Here is a 16,632-nt window from a genome sequence, read left to right as displayed (position 1 = left end):
GTTCTTCCAAAATCTCTTCCTTTTGTCGCAACAACTCTTCCCCTTTCATTTCACTCTCCCTGGTATTATCCTCGTCTAGTTTCCTTACTACTTCCTTCTCTTCTCCTGTTAGTGAACCTCGTAATTTTAATAGTATCTGCGCAGCTACCCACTCATCATGTCCTATTTCCGCAGTTGGTTCTTCTCCAGTCCTCCCCTCCCCTGCTGGCATCTTCCTATGAGCTACATATGGTGGCGGGTTGTATGCTGGGTTCGACTACCCCTCAGCCGCCCTTAACTGTCCTCTTTCTATTTCTCCTAATTCTCTTAAAGGGTACAACCCCCCTCCCTCTGTTTTCACTACCTTTGCTAGGGGTATATCATTGCTCTGTTCCTTTTTTATTTCATTTTCTTTTGAGTTATTATTCTTTTCTCCTCCCTCTTGTCCGTTCCCCGTGTTCTTTGGGCCGTCACTCCCCTCTTCCCCATTCTCTCCTTCCTCCTTAATCTCCTTTCCTTCCGGTGTTTCCCCCACAATGAACATTTCATTTGGTCCTGGTCGGGACCCTTGGAACATCCTCCATAAGTTAAACACCTCCACGTGGTGTGTCAACTTCTTCCCTTTGTATGTATTATGCAGATGGTTTAATAGTGAATGTTGGGTATATGGATCGAAGCTACCATTAGGCGGCCATGGTGTTGTCATTTTGTTGTCCGTCCCCTGTGTCCATTCTATGCTGTACTTGATCAGTTTCTCCCTATGGGGTGACAGTGTTGTACATATGTGTTGTAGTGGGGTAGTGAGGGTGTTCCCCCACCCTCCTGATCCTGTCCCGTATGACATAGTAGCGCTCCACTTGTTCTCCTTCCCCTATTTGGTAGCTATTATCTTACTAACACTTACAATACACAGCCTTATACCTTTACCTGGCCCCGTGAGTCTGGGGACTTGTGATAGTCCGCTAAGAAAAATTATTAAAATATAGTATTTACATTTGTTTATTCTCTTCTTTCTTTTCTTCCTTTACAGAACACCCTTACGGCCCCCTGCGGCCGAGGCGCACGTAGCCCCCTGCGGCTGCGCACCCCTTGTGACGTTCTTATACAGTCGTCCTATTTTTCATTTGCTCCTCCTCCTTCTTCTACACTTGCCGTGGCCGGCGTTCTCCGTGCGCGGCCACGTCCCTCGTTTCGCCTTTCCCCGATCAACTCATTACCGTTTATCTCGTTTCCACACCCTTACCACAATTCTCTTTCCCCACCACTCTCAGAAATAACGATGCCTTGTGCTCGGGATATCCTATGAAAGCCCTACTGGTGACGTCACCGATCTCTTCGAGCTACTGGTAAGTTCTTCATATAGTCTTTAACTCCAAAATACACTTGCAATTTACCCCCGTTAACCTCACAGCTGTCTTCCTGTCACTCCTGGAACAAGGTAATCAACACCATAATCGGACTGCGCACGCTGCGTCGCCTTGCGTGTGATACGCCCCTCGACGGGAGGGCTTAACCAGCCAATTATCTTCCGTATTGGGCAACTTAACTAGCTACCGCCTACAGGGAAACGTCATCTACCTATCGAGTTTCTTGCTCGAACAATAGGGATCCTCATCTACTCATTGATCAATAAATGCCAAATCGTAGGAAACCACACACACACACCCTTACACGTAGTCGCGATCTAGGCCAATCAGTGTCTACGAGCGGTAGCACGTGATGTTTTCGTGCTCCACCCCCTTCTCTCGCGTAACGTAGCCGACTGCTCTCGCACTCGTTCGGCTACCATTCATTTCATTGCCAACACTGAATTGTCAAAACTTCGCCGCGCACCTGTGCAACACCTCCCACCTCCCGTATTTAATTCCTCCCCCCTCCCTCACAATTTCACATTGCTTGTTGTGCGTGGCATGCTCACCAAGTTCTCTTGATGCGGGGCCGCTCGACTGCGTGCACCCCTCCAAGCGGCTCGCCACCTCCCCTCGTCTGGACCACGTCTGGACACTCGCCAACCGCGGGCGGGATACTTCTCAACCGGATCCCGACGGCCAATATCCGGATTGCGCTGTCCGGTCTTCTCGCAGTTCCGCGATGGTCCTGTAGTCGTCAGAAGGGGGCAGCGGCAGAGGGGGCCGCGCCGCCGGGCCTCCTCGCAACGGGAGTACTGGAAAAATAAAAATAAAAGCAGATCTTAAACAGATCTCAGCAGTGCCTCCAACTTGTCGGGGGCAAATTCTGCCGGGGTCGGCCGGACCGTCCGCAGACCTCCGGGCAGGGAGGCCCCAACTCCTCCCGTGTATCCCAAAAGAGATAGAGTATGAGACACACACAAGAAGCAAGGTGATTCTGCTGTTTATTAGACAAAACGGCAGGGATGGTTCAAGGATCGTACGCGTCCGTCCTGACACACACACGATCGTGGGGCTCGCAGGCCCTTTTTACCTTAGTATGACGCGCTACTTGCGTCACTTTAGAAAGTTTAGCAAAAAACCTATTTCCACTCTGGATTGGTTACTCGAGTGGTAGGGTTAGTATAGCATACATATAGAGAACAGTGTTAGTGGTTGAGGGCCAGTCAGGTGATATATTAGGGCTGTCCCTTCAATTTGATACATGAAAATTGTTACATGAAGACCACTGAGGATTGGTCAATGTTAATGGCGTCAGTGATAAGAGCTTCATGTTCTGATTGGTCCGCTCGCGAGCCTCCCAGTCTGGGACTATCGCTGTTCCCTGTCATTTGCAACAATGTTTTACTATGGGTAGGTGTAAACAATGTGAGGATTTATTCATATGTTGGAAGGTCGACTACTCCCACTGCTGCAGATGTTCATTGAGTCTTTTAATTGTATCTGCTTGTGTCTTCAAACGTGGTATTCAGGCGTCTCCTTCCTCCTAGGCTTGGCATCCTGTCAGGTTTGGCTTTGTCACGTGAGGTGGGACCGTGTTTGAGACAGAATTCAGCACAATTAATATTGTTTTCCCCACTGTGTGCCGGGTTTATCTTGCAGGTGTGACCTTGGCGTCGGCTTGCGGCGTGCAAGATTGCAACATCGTGCCCTTGGCTGTGTGCTTTCGCCGGGCTCATTCTGCAGGGTCAGCAACCAAGCTCTTGCTCATTTAATGTTCATGGAAGCTTTTGCTTGTGGCCTACTTGGGCCTGGTGCATAGGTGGAACCGTTTGATGCAGAGCGCTTTAGGTTACGGTATCATATTGCTCTATCCCCAGTATTGTGTCTTCATTATATTCTTCATTATGGTACATGATTTTCAGAAGAAGCGTGAGCAAGCCTTTTTAGATAAGTTCATTATGCGTCTTGCGTTTCTGCAGTTTGAGAGCCTATGTGGAAAATAATAAAGATGCACGTCCGTGGGTATGTCTGTCGCCTACGTCATAGCACTGAGTATGTTCTTCGTGTGGACTGGTGTGGGAGTGTCCGGTGTGCATGTTTGCACAGGTGTGCTGACCGTTGGCTAGGTCGTCATGGCATCTCTAACGACGTGTAGGTTTAGTCGAGTTGATCCATGCCGCAGGTGTCGGCATGGGCAGGGCGGGCTGCTGGGCAGGTAGGTGGGCACATCCGTATGTTCCTTTACCAGGGTGTTTGGTCGTCTGGTAAATAGGCAAACTCCTCTCGTGGCGGGTGTCTAGGCCGCGATCCTTTAGGCCAAGCGCGAGAGGGGAAGGGCGGGAGCCTGTTCTTCCATTCTCCCACTTCACTGCGTCTAATGCTTTAGTCATAGCAATGTTGAAAGTATTTGCCAGGATGTCTGGGTTGTTACTTTCCAATCCAGATATGGCTGGAAGGAGGAGAGGGATAATGTGTTCAGTAGTCATGTCCTTCTTGCTTCTGGTCGGGAGAGGGGGAGCCATGTTGTTGATTTTGGGGCTAAGGAGATCCAGAGTGGCGGAGAAGGTTATTAGATAGTGATCCGTCCATGTTTGTGGAACAATATCGGTGATACTGATGTTACAGTTCAGTTCCGATACCCAATCAAGGGTCCTTCCTTTGATGTGGGTGGGGGAGAGGACTTTTTGATCAAGGCCATGGTCCTTGAGCAGGGCTGCAACAGACTCTGCATGTTTATTGTCAGTTTCATTAAAGCCGAGGTTAAAGTCTCCCAGTAGTAGTGTTTGGGAGTGGTCTTTAGTGTTATTGGCTATAAGGCTACGTAAATCGTCTTCAAATGTGCCTAGAGGCCCTGGGGGTCTATATATTAAGTGGATTGAGAGCGTGCGGTTGTTAGAGAGGGGCATTTTGGCTGTAAGTACTTCACAGGATGAGTAGGATACTGGTGTGGCAAGTCTGATGGGATGGGTATATTTGCAGATGATTGGGCACTGCTAGCATTAGTGTTGGTCCTGCAGCCTCGTGAAGCCAGGTCTCAGTTATGGCCAATAGGTCCAAGTTGTCATTATTTAGGATGTCCGCAATTTCTGTGGCATGGGCCACCACTGATCTCGCATTGATGAGAGATCCAAGTAGTGTTAAAGAACTATTAGTTTTACTGGTTTGGCAAGTTTTAAGTGATAGGGTGTCTAAAGTTGTGCAGGTTCTAGTAGGAGTTTGATCACTGGTGTGATTGGATTGTTTAGGTGAGTGGTGCAGGTTTTTTGGTTGGGTAGTAGTACGTCTGTTGGCGTTATTCTGGTGGTTTCCTACCGGTTCATAGATAGGTAGGCTGGACCTGAGTCTCAGGTTTCTATCCTTGGGAGGGCTGGTTTTGAGAGTGAAGGCCATTATACTGGATATAGCGGTGAATAGTATTAGGGTCAGGGTGACTTTCGTGAGGCAAGTGGGGAACATTTTCTTAACTATGCCAGAAGCATACTGTGAGCTGGCGTCTAGATATTAAGTTTGGCCGTAGATACTTCAGTGATATGCCTGAATAGTTAATGTCTGGGAGGTACAGTGAACTAACATTTATTGCCTTTACCTTGTGGAGATGCAATAGGGGTATTCAAGCAAATTGACATCTAGATTCGACTTTAGCACAAAGACCTAAAACACTAGTGGCTGGAAAGCAGCAATTAGTACATTTTAGTGCATTTAAGTTATGGAGATGCAAAAATAAAGTGGGGCAGAGATTCACCTAGATTCAAAAATCAAGTAGACATCTGAAACACATTAAATTGCATTGACTGAGTGGGGCAAAGATTCACCTAGATTCAAAAATCAAGTAGACATCTGAAACACAATAAATTGCATTGACTAAGTGGAGCAGAGATTCAACTAAATTCAAAAATCAAGTAGACATCTGAAACACAATAAATTGCAGCTACAGATCAGCATGGGTAATGACTCAAATGCACATAGGCACAGTGGGCAAAGATAAACATAGGCAATGACTCAACAGGCAAAGGCGGAGTGGATGCAGATCAGCAAAGGCAATGACTCAAATGCACACAGACACAAAGGGCAAAGATAAACATGGTTTTGCCGACTACCTGAGACATTGGCTAGGCAAGTAGAAAACACGGTTATGGCTCCCAGCTAAGCTTTAGTGGGGAATCAGGTTAGCTTAAGGGATTCAGCACAGTTAGGGAGGGTCTTAAGAGATTGCTAGTTGATTGGACAACCTCATACATTGGGCAGTAAAAGCTGAAGGAGGTAGGCCTGGGCGAATCCACACGGCTTATGGGTGGCTGGTAAGTCTCATATCTGCAGGTTTTCGGTTTACCTAATAAAGGTGCAAGGAAAAAGCCTCAAGGCTTACTGTGGTTATTCAGGCCCAGCCTGGCCGAAGGCGAGGATCCCTGTACGATGTAATTAAAAGACAGGACCAAAAGAGAGGGCCACGCGTGCCTTTCATGTGCCAAACAGGCGCTCAACAGGCCTTTGTATGGCCTTCGGATGTGCCGCCGGCGTATCCGCCTGCCGGCGGATGCTCATTCAAAAAAATGCTGGATGTGCGAGGCAGAGCTTCGTTATGGGGCCGCGCAGCGCCCGGCAAGCGGGGGACAGGCAGGGTAGATGGACAAGGTCAAGCAGGCCTTGCAACGAGGAAGTGTTGCAGCTGCCGCTTCAGGCTCCGACGGGCTTCCTCAGTGGGGAGGGGCTCCTGCCCTCTTCCCTATGCGAGGGGGACGCGATGAACGGGGTCCACAGGCGCTCAACAGGCCTTTGTATGGCCTTCGGATGTGCCGCCGGCGGTAGATCCAAAGCCATATAATGGTCTTGATGGGTGATTAGGTAAGGGGAACATGTATTTTCCCCAAAATTGTATACAAATTGTTCATACCAAATTCTTGCATTAGCTCATTTTTATGGGACATGCATATTTTGCATATGTTGAAAGAATATTGTATTGCTAACCCTTTGTATGTTCTTGCTCTTATTGAGTCTTGTCTAATTGCATAGGCATGCAAGTAGTGCATGGTTTTTTCTTTGCTGGTTCATAGCAACAACTAATTTGGCAGAGGTGCACGCTTGTAAATATTGAAACCAGGTAAAGATCCTGTATTATGCAGTTCATTCCTCCCTATTTCCCTAAATAATATTGATTTAAAAAACAGTTGTGGCTCATTTAAACAACTTTTTTCAGAACTTTGTTCATACCGACAAACAAGACTTCATAGGAAATAGGTCTTTAAAAACTCAGAAATGTGTTGTACCAGCAACAGATTATGCACTAACATCATCAAGGTCCCCAACCATATGGCTATAAATGACAGGAAGATGATGGACAGTGCATGTTGGGAATGTTTATGGTCCACCCTGTTAAACACAAGATTAGTCTCGAACTACATGAGGGAACAGTATAATTCATATTGATCCCAATGCCAGAGAGCACCAAACAATTATACACAAAAGCATTTCAAAGCAATATAAAGTGGTGGCCCCTCTTACCACTGGTATCTGGTATTAAATATAGAAATGAGGCCATTATGAATATATGTGTAAGGAAGCTACAATCTGGGATTGAACCTTGGCGAGGACATATTAGATATTAAACTTTATGCATAAGACATTCTTATATATTCCACTAAAGATAATCATTTAGTTATGAACATATGCCCAATACTCCATGGTTTTGGTTCGTTCTCGGATTAAAAAGGAACAAAACAGACAAAGAACGATGGTCTGGAGAGTTGCCCAGAGCAATGCTAGAGGTTAGGATTAATTCCAAACCTTCCAGCTATCTCCTGCAGTGTTCCTCTAGGCAGTGCTTAAAGTGGGGCGGGGCCTGCTGGGGCTGGGCCCCGGCAGTCTCCAAAAAGTGGGACTGAGACGGGGCCCTGCCGGGGCCCCCGTCGTACCGCAATATTGGCGGGATGCATTTTCCCATCGCGGCCGCAGCCGCGACGGGAGATGCGCCTGCAATGAAGTCAGGCAAGCTGACAGAAGAGGCAGCCAGCCACAGCGACGCTGTGACTGGCTGCCACTTCCGTCAATCATAGTAACTGCATCTGGTGACCCTCGCACGAGAGGTCACCAGAGGCAGATACTGTCCCTTTGTTTCCCCAGGTCGCCGAGGCGTCTTTAACCCTCAGCGAACCTGGGGATTCCTCGACATATTTCGAGGTTTATAAAAGATGGCTTTGAAAGTACACATTTCAATCCATCTTTTATAAAGCTTTGCCGACAATTTTGTCCGTAGTCAAAGCTTTACAAAAGACAGCTTGAATTGTGTACTTTCAAAGTCATCTTTATAAACCTGAAATGTTTAAAAAAGATGGCCTGAAAACTAGGCAAACCGTAGGGTATGCACACATATATATATAAAATGTTATATATTTGTGTGCGTACCTTACTATGGTTTGTGTACTTTGCAAGCCATCTTTTATAAACGTAGAAATATGTTACATATCTCTATGTTTAGAAAAGATGGCTTGCATAGTTCACAAACCATAGTAAGGTACGCACACAAATATATAACATTTATATATATTTGTGTGTATACCCTACGATTTGCGTACTTTTTAGGCCACGCCCCTCTCACAAGCCACGCCCCCAAATGAGGGCCCCCCCTCGATTTCTTACCCCACTTAAAGCCCTGCCTCTAGGCATGAAGGCTTATTCAGTGCAAATGTGTATTGGTAATCTGAGTTAATCAGCCTTGAGAGACTTTCAAATGCATTCTTACTTGTGGATAAGAAATATTTTGCAGCATATTATGATGACGATATGTACAGCAGGTTTATTACGTCATTTCTGTCATTTGCAAAATATGAAGCTGTCTCTTTTACACACACTTTTCCAAAGGCTTGGCTCATTGTTTGGCTCTTTGGACCATGTCAGACTCCTGGCTCGGGTCTGGCTTGGCTCTCTCTATACATTTCCTGGCTTACCCATCTCTAGTGGGGACACAGGGAAAAGGTTCCACAAAGGGTGTGTGTAGGATCTTACTGCCTTTCCCTGTCACAGCGTGTGGCGCCTGACTGTAGTGTTGTCATAGATTGTGCTGTCATATAGGATGTGCCTGAATATTCCAACGAGGACCTTTGAGATCAGTTACCTGGGTGGTGGGCACCGGTGGGTCCATGCATATAGCTACTCCAACTTGAACTGTAACTAAATAAATGAACTTACGTTCCACCTACCTGAGAGTCCTTTGACTTCATATGTAGTTGGACACTTCACTGTTTCTTGCCAAAGGGAGAATCAAATGTTTTCACAGGTGTTTCTGACAAAGGGTTGTGTTTCTCTATTTTCTTTTTCAGTGGAAGGAGGAAGGTTTAGGGAAATGGTTAAAAAATCATGGAGTGTAAGATCAACGTTTTCACAAGGGGTTTTAAGAAAGGTTACCCTTTTTCTTGTTTTCGTTTTTGAATGGAAGGAAACATTATTAGGGAAATTGATTTAAAAAAACAAAGAAAATGACAAATATTTTAACAAAGGATTTCTCAATTTGGAGTCTGACTTTAAGGAACTTCACAAAACAACGACAAAAAAAAGAAAAGAAAATTCACACAAATTGTGAATTCAATGAGAAATAAACACACAGAAAATTAGAATTACTGCAACACAAGATCTCTGGCTCTTCTAACAGTTAAGCACACATCCAAGAGGAACCAGAAATTAAGTTAAGCTGGACCTTTTATATGGCCAGTGAATTTCCTTGCACGTTTGGGAGCTCTGTTTGGCCTGCCGAACATCTCAGAGAGTTAAAGGAGTTCTGATTGGTCCTCCAGAGTCAGGCCTGCCCCAAATTCCCACGTGAGTTTGGGGGAGACTTCAGCCTGCTGACAAATCTCAAAAGCTCCCGTAAATCTGCGGAATCGGAAACACAGGATTATGTTTGACTTGCGAATTTGACAGGCACCCTTAATTTTTAGTTGGCCACCTAGAACAACACAAGCAGCTGTACACCAATGGGAGCTTTTTTGGCCTGCAAGATATCAAATCAAGTACAACCTCAAGGGATGTATGTGGGTTAAATAGCACATTTCCTGAGGCAACAACAGTAGCTTACACTATCCATGTCCCCATCTGACAACACGTGTAAAATGAAAGAATTTTTCAACTAAGAAAAGTTTGTAGTTGATGATTAAATTAGTTTTATTAGAGTACATGTGTCAAGTCCATGATTATTGCTTAGTGTCCTGGCTTTCTAGTGTTTGAGAAAGACTCCCTCCACTAGGAATTGCTCCATCATGAAAACCATCTGATATTTGGCTGTGATACATGTGCAAATATTTTTAATTTCCTTCTGGGTAATTCTGCCTTGCACAAGCTTAACACAATTCTAATATTAATACTACTACTTATAATAATAATAATACTGATAATGATAATGATATTAACAATTTACTGTAACCAGAGTATCAAACATCGATCTTTCTCTCTTTTTCTTTTTCTTTTTCTTTCTCTCTCTCTCGCTTTCTCTCTCTCTTTGTTTCTCTCTGTGTCTCACAATCTATTTCTCACGTATGTCACTGTCCATATATGACTAAGTGGACTCCACATGTAGGTGGCCTCAACAGGTTTAAGAAAGGGTGAGCCAGTATACGACACAAGGTGAATTGTTGAATAAAAGAAATAGAGGACCAGGTTGCAGGGTCAGAAATGATGCTTGTTATTTTCTTTTTTATGTTAATTATATGTCTATGTGTATACTGCAACAAGTGTGCAGGTTCAGCAGCAACACTGCCCAAGCAATGACTATCAAACACGGTGCTCACAGAAAAATATATATAAAAAATAATTGGTACAAAAGTCTGCAAAATAAGTTATTAAAACAATTACATTGTCTTGGAGAGCATATGCCGTTCTATTAGTCGTTCTAGTGTCGGAGGCGGCCTCTTACAACGCAGTTCTGCATACGTTGCATTGAGGTGCGGCTTGACACGGCACCACACGCTTGTCTCATTAGCGTATCTACGCCGCAGGGTCCCTTCCTCTAATGGACGTAACGGCGGATTGAACGCGGCTTAGTCTCTGTTGCAACCGCCTCCAGCTGCCTCCAGCCGGCGTTTCCCCCTCTGTCCCCCGACGCCCACGTGTGACACTGCTGCTGCGGAGAGGGGTCATGCTTGGGGGTGACCGCGATCGCGGACCTGACTTGTGCGGATCTACGCATGGCTCCGGTATAACGCTGCATCGGCTGCGCACTGAAGCGTGGCTCTTCCTCTGCACTGGGACCGCTTGCTGCAGTCTGGGAGGTGAGTGGAGAGCTGGGAGTGACCTCCCTTGGGCTGATTTTCACCCTCTCTGCTTTTCTCCCTGCTTTTCACTCCGAGCCCATTGTGGCTTTGTGGTCTTTGTGCATTAACTTATCAGCGCTGTACTATCATAGTGTTAAGTTTGACAACACCATATATTTTCCGGGAGCCCCTATTTCGTACTGTCCCTCTGCTGTCTATAACCTCCATTAGCTTTGGCTTGTGTGGGAGGAGTGGAGGACCCTGTACTCGTATTACGGTACTATCCTGCTGCACTAGAGCAGGGGGGACACGGTCGCCTGTTACAGTAAATCAGGTCTCAAGGCCATATGCCCAGGAGACTGCAGGCTTAGGCCTTTGATCCTGGGCACCTTGGTATTTTCTTTCTCGATCAACCCTCTGGCCTCCAGGTGAGAGGAACTACATGGACAGCTCCTGAGGACTGTGGTCTACCCCGCTTCATTCCCTCGGGGTGGAAGGGAACAACAACTTTCTTCTGACAACCCTTATATTCATCATCTAACTCAGCATTGGAGAGATTTCCTTCTTTTGATTGAATAACTCTGGTGGACCTCGAGTATTTACCTTCCGCTGACATGCAGCAGGGGAAAAGGTCCTCCCATTCGAACTGCAATCTGCAGAAAATCAAGACTCTATCCTCAAAGGAGAACATTGAGATTCATACGAAGGGTGTTAAACACAAGAAGAATGCGACATATGCCAAGCTGGTGGACCAAGGTGCTATCACAGAGTTCTTTCCAGTAAATCCACCTCCGGAAATTAACTCAACTACTATTGAGGAAACCGTAGTCCCTGGCCCCAGTGGCAGCATCTCATTGAATACTACCAAGTTTGATGATATTGACAACAATTCTCTCTTAGATTTGTGCTTAAATATTCAGAGAGGGATGTCATCACAACCACCACGGACGCTTGCAAGTGGCTCGCTCATTACCCCACAACATAAGCAATATGAGCACTCCTCCTGGACCACATAACTCCATTGGAAGTAGTGGGCGATTGTCTGCGCCCCCTGATTTAGCAACGGCATCTATGGAGGATGCACCAGACAAAGAGGACGATGAATTGGATTCTGAACACCCCGGCTCAACCGAGATTGCTGAGCTCCAATCATCAGTTGCTGCAATTCAATTTACGCTTAAGATCTTACTGAAAATGTCAGGCCACAATCTGACTAATACTAACATCCTCACTATGGCGTTAGAACAGAAGGACCATCTCCGTGAAGAGGCGGAAGCTAACCTATCCGATGCCTTACACATTGTGGAAGAAAGTGACGACCAGGACAATATGGAAGAAGCTGAAGCTGAGCCATCAGAACCCATCATGAGCGCTGGATCCTATGAAGTATTGCAGGAAAATGTTGGTGACCTTGAGATGGTACAAAGCCCCTACGTTTTCTTCTCACGGAAGCAACTTAGACTGGCGAGGAAGGCGCTCAAAAATAAAAAATCTAAAACAAGTGCCTTACCGCCTATTGTTGTGCCACAGACAGGGCTGGATACATGCTCGAAAAAAGCTAAGAAGAGACTAGCTAGATCAGCCTGACGGGTGCCAACGACTAAAGGTCCCCTCTCTAGCTGGCTTGTGCCTGAAGAAAAATCCATTAGTCCGGTCTCTGACCAGGGTCTTTTGAAAGGCTTGGACTTGGACCTAGAATCTAGCTTACCAGTATGCACTGAGCAACCATCAGCATCCGCACATGAGGGAAACTTACCAGCACCTGTACTTCCTGAACCCGGGAACGATTCTAAAGACATTAACGAGAATCGCATCTGATTTATTAAGAACTTATATCAGAGTGGTAAAAATACTTGGCTTGCGAGATCTGAGTTACTAGTCAGACTTTACTGCATTCCCCAACTTCGAGTATTGAAATCTGACAATTTTCTGTTTGTTTAACCCTTGATAGGTCACAACCCCAACGTCTCTGCCTTACATTGTACCTTTCTGTCGACAGGGCGGCTGATCAGGAAATACAAAGAGGAATTTAGGGCTGTTCCCGTTGACATCGATGTGGACCTGAATGAAACTGATCCTAACTTTGGCACTGATGTCATTGTAGCCCCATTCCCCGAGCTTAATTGTCCCAAACCAGCTAAAGTGAAAAATCATGAACTCGCGGAAGTACAACAAGTTTTAAAATGGCTGATAGAATCCCTTCCGGGGGTTTTACACAATCATTGAGCCTTTTCTTTGCTTACGTGGAACTGCAGAGGCTTTGCCCATTTACTGAGATCGGAGGGTTCCGTTGACCTTTTGTCTAAACATAGATGTATTTGTCTTCAAGAGACCTGGGCAATGGATCCTCTGCTATGGGACGGATTTGTTGTGTATCAATCTTTTGCAAAACAGGGTACAAGGGGCCGTTCCTTTGGTGTTCTACTCATTGGGGTGGTTAACACAGTGGTCTCTCGAAGGATTCATTGTAATGTTGAGGATCACCTCATGGCAGTAGAGGTTGAGTATGTAGAGGAAAGTGGCTCTTTCAGGTTTCTCCTTGTTAATCTGTACAATCCACCAGGAGAAGTCATTAGAGAACCCTTACAAGAAGCACTTCAGGTCCTAATGTCATCTTGGACAATGAAACCTGGTAATGTGGCAGTGGTGGTCATGGGGGACTTCAACTGCCACATGACTGGCGAGGGTCACACATCGTCTAACCCGAATCTTAGCACAACATGCCTAATGATCCACGAGAAAAGGGAGGATGAGGGGCTGGGTTGGCTTCAATTGTTTGTTTATTGGGATCTTGAGATGATTAATGGCCGCTTGCCTGGTGATAGGCCAGGGGAAACATACCTGGACAAATGGGTCAGGTTCCGGCACTCTGGATTACATATTCATGTTCCCCGAGATGCAATTGAAAGTTGCCGACATGAAAGTGATCAATAACAACTGGAGTGACCATGCAATGCTCCAATGTTTTCTCCGATTACCTAGCCACACCACTCCCACACCGAATATTGTCAGAATTAACATCAATAGTTCAGGGTCAAGAATTATATGGTTGGAAATAAATATTAGGTCAGCCACGGAACCCCTCAAATACACCTCCTCTGTTGGCTCTCTGGATTTTAACACCATGACCGTTAATGCCATTGAAGAATGGATCCTGGCATTCTCGGGAAAACACGCTGTGGCTAAAATGGGCTGCATGCCAAGAACAGAAGGCGTTAATCACCCCTATAATAAAGGAATTAGAGATGCCAAGAGGGGGTTGAGAGCTGAAATTCGTAGTATTAAGACCTTGAACTTACCAGCAGCCCTTTACTGCGAAGAGTTAGAAAAGCCAAAAATGGTTACAGAATGAGCATTAAGCATGCATAAAAGGCTGATAGAAACAGTGCCTATCAAAGGCTAGTGCAGACTATCTTCTCTAGGAACTCTCGCAGCATCTGGTCTCTGCTGAATGAGACTAGGGAGAATGGTAATGCCCAATTAGCCAATCCTATTAGTGAAGAGGTCTGGGTAAATTTTTTAGAAGGACGTAATACAGGGGAGACTGAGTCTCTTAATACATCTCTGAATAAGGCCCTCTCTTTTGAAATATCCCTTGAGGTCATTCTGAATACAATAAAAGCTCTTAAAACCTCAAGAGCCTGTGGCCCTAATGGGCTGGCTAATGTAGTAATCATGAATTATCCTGAATTTGGGGCGGAGTTATTCACCGTACTTTTTTTAAAAGATCTTAATGCAGGGGAGAATCCCTCAATCTTGGCAAACAGCAATCCTTATTTCCATTTTCAAAAATGGCAACCGTTCCGATCCTAATAATTACAGGCTTCTCTCTATGCTGGACATAACAGGTAAACCTTTTGCTTCATTGTTGTTAAGGGAAGTGCAGAAATGGGTAGACGAGGACAACATACTCAGCAAATTTCAGCGTAGAATTTGGCGGGATTTCTCTACTTCACACAATCTCATGGTGATGGACATATTTTGCACACGGGCACTAACCAAGGGGCAGCCTCCTCTGTATGCCTTATAAATTGCCTTCGATTCCATTCCCAGAGATAGACTGTGGCTGAAACTTGAATCAATGGGGTGCTTGTACTATCCAGACATGGACCCCTTGCTCACTATTCTTAGAAAGGCACAGATCCACCCTACTGATAAGGTCCAACCAGACCGAAACACGTGTCTGGGGTTTCTGTTGGTACTCTTGTTCAGAGGAGGATTGCCTCGCATTTCGGTGCTGGACTGCCCCAGGGCAGGACAAAGACTGATATGTTTGGGATACTTCTTCTCTGTGAAAGATAGTGAGCTAAAGAATCTGGGTAAGTCTCTCATAACCAGGACTAATGTCTGGCAGAGGGACTCCCAGGACCCCCCTTGTTAATTTGCATATTTAAGTAACTTTGGGTCTCACCCTAAGTTACTAGGGGAATCCAGACGTGGACCCCTTGCTCACTATTCTTAGAAAGGCACAGATCCACCCTACTGATGAGGTCCAACCAGACCAAAACACGTGTCTGGGGTTTCTGTTGGTACTCTTGTTCAGAGGAGAATTGCCCAGCATTTCGGTGCTGGACTGCCCCAGGGCAGGACAAAGACTGATATGTTTGGGATATTTCTTCTCTGTGAAAGATAGTGAGCTAAAGACTCTGGGTAAGTCTCTCGTAACCAGGACTAATGTCTGGCAGAGGGACTCCCAGAACCCCCCTTGTTAATTTGCATATTTAAGTAACTTTGGGTCTCACCCTAAGTTACTAGGGGAATCCAGACGTGGTCCCCTTGCTCACTATTCTTAGAGAGGCACAGATCCACCCTACTGATAAGGTCCAACCAGACCGAAACACGTGTCTGGGGTTTCTGTTGGCACTCCTGTTCAGAAGAGAATTGCCTAGCATTTCGGTGCTGGACTGCCCCAGGGCAGGACAAAGACTGATATGTTTGGGATATTTCTTCTCTGTGAAAGTGAGCTAAAGACTCTGGGTAAGTCTCTCGTAACCAGGACTAATGTCTGGCAGAGGGACTCCCAGAACCCCCCTTGTTAATTTGCATATTGAAGTAACTTTGGGTCTCACCCTAAGTTACTAGGGGAATCCAGACGTGGACCCCTTGCTCACTATTCTTCGAGAGGCACAGATCCACCCTACTGATGAGGTCCAACCAGACCCCGAAACACGTGTCTGGGGTTTCTGTTGGTATTCTTGTTCAGAGGAGACTTGCCTAGTATTTTGGTGCTGGACTGCCCCAGGGCAGGACAAAGACTGATATGTTTGGGATATTTCTTCTCTGTGAAAGTGAGCTAAAGACTCTGGGTAAGTCTCTCGTAACCAGGACTAATGTCTGGCAGAGGGACTCCCAGAACCCCCCTTGTTAATTTGCATATTTAAGTAACTTTGGGTCTCACCCTAAGTTACTAGGGGAATCCAGACGTGGACCCCTTGCTCACTATTCTTAGAGAGGCACAGATCCACCCTACTGATGAGGTCCAACCAGACCGAAAGTGTCTGGGGTTTCTGTTGGTACTCTTTTCAGAGGAGAATTGCCTAGCATTTCGGTGCTGGACTGCCCCAGGGCAGGACAAAGACTGATATGTTTGGGATACTTCTTCTCTGTGAAAGATAGTGAGCTAAAGACTCTGGGTAAGTCTCTCGTAACCAGGACTAATGTCTGGCAGAGGGACTCCCAGGACCCCCCTTGTTAATTTCCAAAACACATCTAGTGCAACACATTGTCCGGCCCCAAAATACATCTAAGTGCAACACATATCTTTCCCCCAAAATACATCTAAGTGAAACACATTGCCTTTCCCCAGATCACATCTAAGTGCAACACATTGCCCGCCCCCAACATAAATCTAGGTGCAACACATTGCCTGCTGCCAAAATACACCATAGGCTAGCCTTCAGATTGCCTGTAAATGCAATACAAACGCAAATCCAAGAGCACAGTGCAGGACAACATAACGTCATAAGTAGGTGGTAGTAATGTAGGAGTGGTAGGGTTTTATCAGAGAACAGTAGTGACTGTACTCCCCTCGCATACTATGTGAGGCGCTTTGCCCGCACTTTTGC

The sequence above is a fragment of the Ambystoma mexicanum genome, chromosome 9 (genome assembly GCF_040938575.1).
Source record: "Ambystoma mexicanum isolate Mex_15411 chromosome 9, UKY_AmexF1_1, whole genome shotgun sequence".
Lineage (NCBI taxonomy): Eukaryota > Metazoa > Chordata > Amphibia > Caudata > Ambystomatidae > Ambystoma > Ambystoma mexicanum.
The sequence above is the reverse complement of the archived record's forward strand: the minus strand, read 5'-3'. Positions refer to the sequence as shown.